The 9834-nt window shown below is 39.4% G+C and overlaps 1 pseudogene across 1 annotated transcript; it reads right to left on the bottom strand.

Moving 5' to 3' along the window:
* Window positions 1–3134: 3134 nt before the first annotated feature.
* LOC146562654 (sterile alpha motif domain-containing protein 3-like) lies at window positions 3135–8841 on the bottom strand (annotated as a pseudogene). Its single transcript, XR_014894550.1, has 9 exons — window positions 8711–8841; window positions 7553–7748; window positions 7304–7465; window positions 6735–6822; window positions 6480–6644; window positions 5986–6192; window positions 5584–5752; window positions 5343–5422; window positions 3135–4864 (listed from the first exon to the last, which is right to left on the bottom strand). The product of XR_014894550.1 is annotated as a sterile alpha motif domain-containing protein 3-like (transcript).
* Window positions 8842–9834: the final 993 nt, after the last annotated feature.

The following is a 9834-nucleotide window of genomic DNA, read 5'->3' as shown; positions in this document are numbered from 1 at the left end:
AAAAGTGTTAGTGTTCGTCCTCCAGCTTCACTGTTTATGTTATGCTAACATAGCTGTGTCGCTAGCGATCACGTAGCACATCATTATATATCAGCTAGCCCAACTTCAGTAACCCTACAAACGTCACTGCTGTTTAGTTTCCTGTCTTCATTTATGTTGGAAGTGATAGCAGAGCTGTACGTTTGAATTTTTTCAGAAATCTCTCAGTCAGAACATGCAATATCATGCTTAAGTAACTAGCGAAACTAGCGAGCTAACTTTCGCTAGCTTCCCGCTAACTTCTAACTCCGTTAAATGTAATAAATTTTGTTTTCATGGATGCTTGGAAGTTAAACTTCATAGTTACACCTGGTAAAGCAGCAATGCTGATCGTTTTATTAAATATGAAAGAATTTAGACAGTTTTTAACTCTCGGTGATGCTGCAGTGTTCGTTTGACCTGACGCATACGGAGTTTAGAACCCAGATTACTCCCAGATTTAAGAGCATCTTAGTCCGACAAATACGACAATAACGACGGCCGCTTGCATGTTCTGCAAAAAAATGTGCTTTGTCGTGTATCTGACGGACAAACACCAAACCAGTTCCACATCACTGAAGTTGCACCATTTTTACAAACCAATTCTGGTTCATCTGTTTCACTCAACAATCGGCCATGTGCGTAGGCCTGGGCGATATATCGAGTTTTTAAAAAATATCGATATATTTTTATACGAGATATAAGATGTGACAATATCCTTTATATCGATATAGTCTATGTTACGTTATAATTATACTTGTGGAGCCGCAAGTTTGCCTCTCTTTCGTCCACTTTTGTCTTTACGCAACGTTACTCGGCCTCGCCCCTCCTTCAATAAACACAGCTCCCCCTCCTCCCCCATCGCTTCACCTGCAGGAAGCGACAAGATGGACACGGCAAATCTCCGTTAACGAGTTACTGCACATCGCCCCGTGCGTGGGGCTGGACGCCGTCAACGTGTTAGCTAGCTAACCACGCTAACGAGCTAACCACGCTAACGCCTAAAATCCTTGCATTTTCTCAAAAGTTGACAGCGCGCCTTATGTATGAATTCTGGTTGTGCTTGATGGCCACTAACCGATTTTATGTGGTACACAGCGCTCAGCAATCTGTCAAAAATGTTTTAGTACGACTTTGGTAAGCTACGGTGCTGCACCGCTTGATGGATTGTCGGAGCATTACGGCTACCGAGGAGCTTCGCGGAGTGATACGTACTGTGCTTCAACGTAATATTACCCTACTGTGTATAAGGACCATAAATGGCACCTGTTAAGAGACGTGGTTACGAAGAGGATTTCAAACTCAAGACTGTCAGTCACACAGTAGAAGTTGGGAACAGAGCAGCTGTGAAATCTGTCTTTGTTACTCAGCGTCTTTTAGTTTACATTTTGACTGCACAATTGTGAGCTTTTTGTTATGCACAAAAGAACATTGTTTTCTTTTATTTATGGAGCATTATTATTTAATAAATGCTCATAATTTATTTTTGAGTAAATCTTATGTACATCTATGCTCTATGTTAATAAAAGTGCCTGTGTGACATCTGGGACACAGCTTTGACTAAGAACTCTCTTTTTGTTCTTACTTCATGGCTTTAAAAAAAAAAATCGAGATATATATCTTATATCGCCGTCCAGGTAAAAAATATCGAGATATGAATTTTGGGTCATATCGCCCAGCCCTAGTACCCCCCCAGCGACAACCTATTTTGTACCTAAAGAGACAAAAATGTACCGCCAATAGTCCAAAATATTTGGTTATTTAACCATTTATTTTCGATAATAGAATCACATCAAAGCATTTAAACCACAGGAATACGTCCTTGATTACATTCGTATATTGCCATAGGACATATCAAGAAAAATACATTCATTTTAAAAAAAGTAAACAATCACATAAAGACATTAAACACCTGAACACAATGTTTTGACGGATCACAGAGATGGCATGTATTTAAAAAACTGTCCACACAAATGTTTTGCTCTACTTCATCAAGCCAGAATATATATGTTCATTACATATATATATATATGTCATATATATAGACAAAGTGGAAAATGTTCTTGCAATCACGTCACACAGAATACCTCAAGGACACAAATAGCTTATCATCAACTAAATAGGTGTCTAGAGCTTGAAAGTCTAATTCATTTCCTGGATTGAACAGGATCCAGTCATTGTCAACTGCCACTTGGTAAGCATGGAAATGACATTCATAAGTGCGAGGAAGTAACAGTTTCCCACACAATACCCAACAAGTATCAACATTCAAAATATACTTGATTTTAAAGAATATAGGTATGGCTTCAGTGTGTACATGGCCAACTACAAAAACATCCTCAAGTTCATATTTGACACTGCTGACAGATATAGCCGACACACGCTGAAGCACTTTATCCTGAAAATGCACATCTGTAAAACTTTTGTGCATTTCCAGAGCATTCTGTAAGTCACCTGGCAGAGATGAAAATGGCACACTGACACTTGTGCTGCGTGAATGTTCAAAGTCAACAAGCAACCTACCTGAAGAAAACTCCCAGCACTGTTTCATTTGATGACGATTGCTAAGAGTTGCAGTGATGTTTACAAAGTTTTTGCATTTACTCGCTATATTTTTGAAATATTGATGCTTGCTTTCATATCTCATACACCACAAAGGGCGAAGAGGACCATACATCAAAATCAGCCTTGGGTAGTGAATAAGGTAGTGACACTTGGGTGTTAAAACATTTCCAAACACTTCTGTAGTCATTTCAAGAAATTCTTGAATAAGCAGGTTTAAATGAGCAAGCTCATCTTTTCTCACATTTGTAGCCATTACAAGATCTACGATTTCTGAACATAATAAGAACACATGCCAGTATGGAGTGCCAGGTGGAACATGGGGAGCCATTAAAAAAGGCAAGAGCCTGAAAAGGCACCATTTTTGACTGGCTGATCCAACTATGTTAGAATTTCGAAGCATCTTTTCCGTCAGTGGCACTGGTCTGTTCGGCTTGTCATTCCTCCCAAACTTCACATTTTTCAGCTCATCATTGATTTCATATATGGTAATGTGCTTTTCCCTGTGAGCTTTACAAATAACCAAGTTCATTACCAAAGGAATAACCCCCTCCATCAAGTCGTGCATTACATCTGGGGGAAGAGACTGGGTCACATCAAAGTAAGGCAGTGCATCAAATGTACAGTTACCATACACACCGTACAAAGCAGCACTCTCTGGGTTGTTTTCCACACAGTTTATGTGGTACTCATGTACTTTGGTTGTTCTAATAACAAAATGGTCCTCACAAAAGCGCTGTTGTATCTCCGAGTGCGAGGCCATACAAAATCGGCATATTCTGCCTGTATTGAAAGACATTGAGAAACGCCCAATCATATGAGCGGAAAGGTTGTCGCATGAAATGGTAGCAAGAGCAGCATGAACTGTGTGCTCTACTTCATCGACACAGATAGTGAAACCCTCTGTGGACAGCATCTTCAAGTCAGTTATCAAGGGCTGAAGTATAGTTTCAAGCCCACACTCTTTTAAATGTGAATGGCGAACCAGTAAGGCTAAATGAATGTGACTCAACTTTGAGCGATGTTTTCCACTTATGTTTCCTATAGTATAATAAAATGCACAGATTTTGTATTTATTTCGTTTTGCACCAAGTGCGTTCACAATTTCAAATTCATCTTCATAAAAATGAAGTCTTAGAGCTTGAGGATGGTCTTTGAAAAATGAGTGGTCTTTAAAATACATGCCATCTTTGTAATCAGTCAAAACATCATCATCTTGATTTCTGTGGTTATCCAGAACAATTTGTTCCCACACATCCTCCACCTGACAGTATTTGTTTAATACCTGTGGGATTGGAACATACGAATAACTACCAATTTTCACACCAGAATGGTCTCTTACTGTGTAACTGATAGGTTCTGTCATGTTCATTTTTGATTTGCAGTGTTCTTTTATCATAAATGGTGAACGAATTGAATCACATGCTTTCTGGAAAAAATCTGAAGTAGACAAAACCTGCTCAAGTTCTGGACAATCACTGAGGCGGAAACCATGTTTATCCAAATGATAACGAATAAACGAGTCGTAGTTTTCTTTAAAAAAACACAAAAGAAAACTAAGATCATCAACGATGTCTTGCTGAACAGAGTGTGGAAGGTTATTTTTTTCAGTACATTTGAGAATAAAGCTAAATAAATGATCTCCTAAATTATCAAGCAAACTGTCCATACTAGGTGGTGTGGGCCGCTGAACTGTGTGCGTCTCGTCTGAACTGTGTGTGTGTGGGTCTTCAACCTCTTTGTGTGCATGGTTTTCAAATCCATCTTCAACTACCTCAAGGCTATTCAAAACAGAGGGTTTGTATTTGCGATACACATGGCGTCGAAAAGAGTGATACTTGGAAAAAGCTGCCTGGCAGTCATTTATTCCACAAGTGATGCTGAAATGAGGCTCATGTGCGTGTACTAACCCAACATGTGTAATCAACTTCCTCAGAGTAAATGCCCTTTTTGAACATTTTGAACATTTGTGGAGTGGGGGCATATTTAATAGAGTTGGTTAAGTACCCTGGTGACACTTACTGGCAGGGGTTTGTCTCCCTGGTTTCCTATGTTGACAATGCAGTTCTGAAGAAAGACAAGTGTTTTCTTGAAGTATGCAGGGTAGGTCATGTTGAACACGAAGAAGGTGGAGAATGCTGAGATAATAGGCCTCATCCAGCGAGCGGCACGAGCAAACATCCACTCCTTCAACTGTCACAACACAGCGACACTGTCTTGAGAGGGCAGTTGTCCAACTCTTATCCTTCATTCGAATGGTTGGGTATGGACTCGTGGGAGTATTCTGCAGAAGAGGAAGAAAAACATTAGTATACAGTATGTTTAAGCAATATGTGCCAAGTGGATTTTCAACAGATTCCTCAAATTACCTTCTTTTTTTTGCTGCAAAACAAAACTGTCTATTCTGATAACCTGTAAACATGGCCCCTACTCCAAACAAAAAGCTTCTTGACCAATGACTGTTGTGGTAGTGTTTGATAAGCTGCTAAAGTTTGACATAATATTCAAGGGCAAAAGCAATCACCCCTGACAGTGACAGTACCTGTGAAGAAGAATTTCCCTAAGGGGACAATAAAGGTCTATCTATCTATATAAACACCAGACAAAACCCAAGATCACAGCAGCACTGTAAATTAACAGCAGTGTTTTCCCTACATTAGCTTAGCTGTGATGCTGAACCGCAGCTGAATTCAGCTCCATGCCAACAAAACACCGAGAATGAAACTTGTGGCCAAAGGCTATGCATTGCATCATGCATTTACCTCTCCAAGGATGATGAAATCTTCTATCTTCTCCTTGAAGATGGATGGCAAGAGGAGAAGTGCCCCCTTGAAGTCAATTCCTAGGTCATACAGATGCAAATTCACTTCATTAGATTTTGATAGCATGCAAATTCCCATTAACATGCTCTTGACATAGCACTATCGTACATCAATTATCTTTGGAAGAGAGAGCAAATGAATTGTCACAAAATTTACTATTTGTATGAGGTCAAATTAGCACCTGTAATGTCTTCAGCAAGTGCATTCTCTCTTGCCTCCATGTAGACCTTCTTCAGTGGCAAATCCTTGGTCATTTGAAGAATATTTTGAAGAACAGCAGTGAAGTTTTCGCTAAAGCGGCGACAGATGTTGTCTTGGCAGGGATGCATTAAATCAACCTCATCACACAACTGGAAATGAAAAGAGCAGAATAGACAAAAGAATGACATTTTACATTGAGGATTTAAACTTTTGACATGTTTAAAGACACAGACTGGAGATAAATGTAAAGTGCTTTAACCCTTGAACAAAAATTCTAAAGATAATGAACAGATTGAATAATCAGTTAGTACAGAAAATAATAATCAGATTTAGAGACAAAAAAATCATTAGCTGTTTCCCCAATCATCTTAACAATTCTTACCCCTGCAGATGTCCCCAGGAATGGATATCTCTTTAATAGGTCCACAGTACACATTCCTTCAGCTACCTCTCGACGTCTCCATGCAAAGGTTTTTGTCATGCGGTCTTTCACCAGTGCTGTGTCAGGATGTAGCTTCTTGTGCTGATCATTTAGCACCTTGATATGAGCATCAACGGAGGCTGCATCTTCCCCCACAAAGCACGAATCCTTTGTCAAAGCAGATATCAGTATTATCATAAGTAAAATCTGATAAGTTAATGTTACTCGAAATGCGGTAATTTGTACACCAAATGCTTTGAAAAAAATGCAAAAATGTTGAATAGGAATTGCAAGTTGAGCTGACTTTTGTTAAATCAACTGTGAAGTTCCTTTTTCTATGTTAATGTTATCTGTTAACATGTCTCTTTCAATTAATGTTAACTTTTAGCTTTACAGTGATAATAAGACTACATATGTTACCTTAGCTCTTAGAGGCTGAGGGTGTGAGGACTTACGAGAGAGGGCTTCAGTCTCTTCAGACAGGAGCTGCTGGATTCCTCTGTGGTCCGATGTTTCTGCGTGCGTCCAAACTTTTCTTTAACCCGGTTCACTTCTTCATTGCTGATTAGGGGAGCCCGTTCTGCTTTGAACTTTCTCTTGAGTTGGCTGTGCCAGGTGTCCTAGTTGTTTCAAATGTATATAAGTAGTTAATTATGGTTACTTTATATTAATATAATCTATAAAAGAAACAAAAAAGGAGAGGTACTCACATAACCATTTCCGTGTACATCTCTTAGGAAAGGATACTTCACAATCAGGGCTTTGATGACCTGGATGTAGTCTGAGTGGGTTGGGTACCTGTTTCAAACATAAGAAAAACAACCCACAGTACACTGATTACTCTTATCCTTTCCTGGGGGCTTTTCTGTTCTTCAATTCTTCTAATCATATTGTTATTACCGTAAATAGTATGTTATAGACCAATGTCAAATCAATGTAGCTAAAGTTGATTTTAATTTTTTAAAAATGGGCATGGACAAACAGCCACACCTCTCCCAAACTTCATTAATTAATTGACTGCAGTCCTGAATTATTAATTTACTCTTGAGCAAATTCGAAAATGAACACTTTGGATATCATAGTCCAGACAAGGTCTGGAGACACAGGATGTATGGTTTTACCACTATTGCCAGTTCAATTGAACCGTGTGTCACGCCAGACTCGAACGCTGGTCTCCAAATTGGGAGGGAGATGGGCTAAGCATTTGTTCTCTGCCTTTCGTACAACAGCAATATTAATATTAAAAAATTAATGTAATTATTCAGAACGGAACCCTTACATTGTGTACTGTGACAGCATTTCATAAAGAGTCCCAATTATTTTGTTTCGGTACTTCTGTTCTTTCTGGACTGGTTCTTTGAGATCCAAGCGACTCTGGACATCTTGTGGGAATTTTGGAATGGAAATAACTGCAGGCAGTCTACGGCAAGAAGGTATAGAACTGCAATACAGTAGGGAAACAGCATTAACTAGCCATTTTGCAAGCACTTAAATGCATATGCAAATTTAGACATTTATCACAACCTACCTCTGGTTTGCTTGGGACACTGGACCTTCAACTGTACCTTCAAATGGGTCGACCGGTTGTAAAGTGATGATGACTTCCTTGTAGCGGTTTGTGAAGTCTCTGAACTTCAGCTGCTTTTTGAAAGACTTGTCAAAAAGATATGCAACCATGGTCTCCGTGAGTCCACAGTCTACCGTCTCTCCATCTACATCGTTATCTGAAATATAAAGTACAGTATGAAATAAAAATAAAACCATTTTCAAATTTAGTTTTAAAGTGACATTATGGTCAATACATAATAATAATAATAATAATGGATTGGATTTATATAGCGCTTTTCTAGGCACCCAAAGCGCTTTACAATGCCACTATTCATTCACTCTCACATTCACACACTGGTGGAGGCAGCTACAGTTGTAGCCACAGCTTCCCTGGGGCAGACTGACAAAAGCGAGGCTGCCATATCGCGCCATCGGCCCCTCTGGCCAACACCAGTAGGCAAGTAGGGTAAAGTGTCTTGCCCAAGGACACAACGACCAGGACAGAGAGCCCGGGGATCGAACCGGCGACCTTCTGGTTACAGATGCGATTCCCAACCCCCTGAGCCACGATATTATAATAATAATAATAAGCTATCATTGTGAATCTGTCTATAGTCCCCAAAAGGAAGTTACAATTAATTCTCTTGATTAATTGTTAATATAAATTAACTGGTAATATAAAAATGTAAGTAAGTGTAAATGTCCTTGCGCATAGCTTACAGCTCTCATATTCGAAAATCCCACTAAGTAGGTGGAATGGTACAAATGTGTACCTTCCATTGTTTAAAATCCCTTTGAGCGGGAAACAAGTTAGATGCCATAAATTTTGCTTAGAAAACGATTTTGTTAATAGCTATATTTACATACTAGCATGTTTTGAGAAATTATTGATTTTTTTACATTGTTGTACACGGTTCGTCACTATTTATTGATAAAACACTCGAATACGGCGGGCAGACAGACGTTGAACATTCCACCAACAGTCTAAATAGTCCACATTTGTACCTTTCTTTGTTTAAAACTTAGCTAACTGCTAGCTTTCGCCCATGCTAAATCTAGCTCTTCGGACTTTTGCTAACTCTACTGTAAAATTACACGTTGTAATTTTTATAAAAACACAAAATCACACCCGACTTACCTCTAAATCTTTGCGCCTCGTCGTCTGACACATCAATGCCTTCTTCCATCAACTTTTTAAGGAGCTCCTCCGTGGATAACCCCCTGAGAGTCATTTTCATCGCGGAGGCAGAGCACTCATCGCTGCTGCCTTTTCGGCCTCTGGGATTAATGCGCGTTGCGAACTTGACACATGAAAATACAACATTGTGGTATTAATGCGCAGCTGTTTAGAAACCGTTATGCTGTCTTGGCGAACTATATTTGTAACTTACAAAATGTAGTCACCGTAACATAAAAATCTGCTTGACATTTTAACTTCCAAAGAGCCTCGGTTTAACTTGATGTTGCAAATTCCATAACCTGACAATTAATGAACAATTCTAGGATGTAGTAAAAGCAAAAAAGTAAATGGCCAAACATAACAGTAAAATGATTTCACGTTTTTGAAAGATTTAAAACATTAAAAATTATAACTGGAACTTAATAAAATGGAAATGGACCAGTTTTTTTTTTAACATCATTTGGTTGTGCCTGCATGTCATTGTGTGTGTGTGTTTTTTTTTAAATATAATTTAACATAACTTACACAAAGGTAGGTTACAGATATTCTTTGCATCATAGGATAATTTAAGTACAGAGGAGAGGACCAACAGATTTTATTATAACATGTAGCTTTTATGAGCACACTCACATCTCATATGAATTTTACAATTAACCAGGCCCATCCAGATTTTCCCATGCTGACCCATTACCACATTCTGCCACTGTCACTGCAGTACAGGTCAAAATGGTACAGATTTGTACTTTATTTCAAATTGAACCTTTAAAGGGGCATCATCGTGGACTACAGGAGGAATGCTGACCCACATCCACCCATCCACATTAAGGGGACGGCTGTGGAGCGTGTGAGCAGCTTCAAGTTCCTGGGAGTCCACATCTCTGAGGATCTCACCTGGACGACCAACTGCTCCAAGCTGGTCAAGAAGGCTCACCAGCGCCTCTTCTTCTTGAGGACTCTGAGGAAGAACCACCTGTCCTCAGACATCCTGGTGAACTTCTATCGCTGCACCATCGAGAGCATCCTGACCAACTGTATAACAGTCTGGTACGGGAACTGCTCTGCCTCGGACCGGAAGGCGTTGC

The sequence above is a fragment of the Mchenga conophoros genome, linkage group LG12 (genome assembly GCF_057382185.1).
Source record: "Mchenga conophoros isolate Kocher_MC1m ecotype Shallow Benthic linkage group LG12, M_conophoros_male_GT1.1, whole genome shotgun sequence".
Taxonomy (NCBI): domain Eukaryota; kingdom Metazoa; phylum Chordata; class Actinopteri; order Cichliformes; family Cichlidae; genus Mchenga; species Mchenga conophoros.
This window is presented reverse-complemented; position numbering and strand designations above follow the sequence as displayed.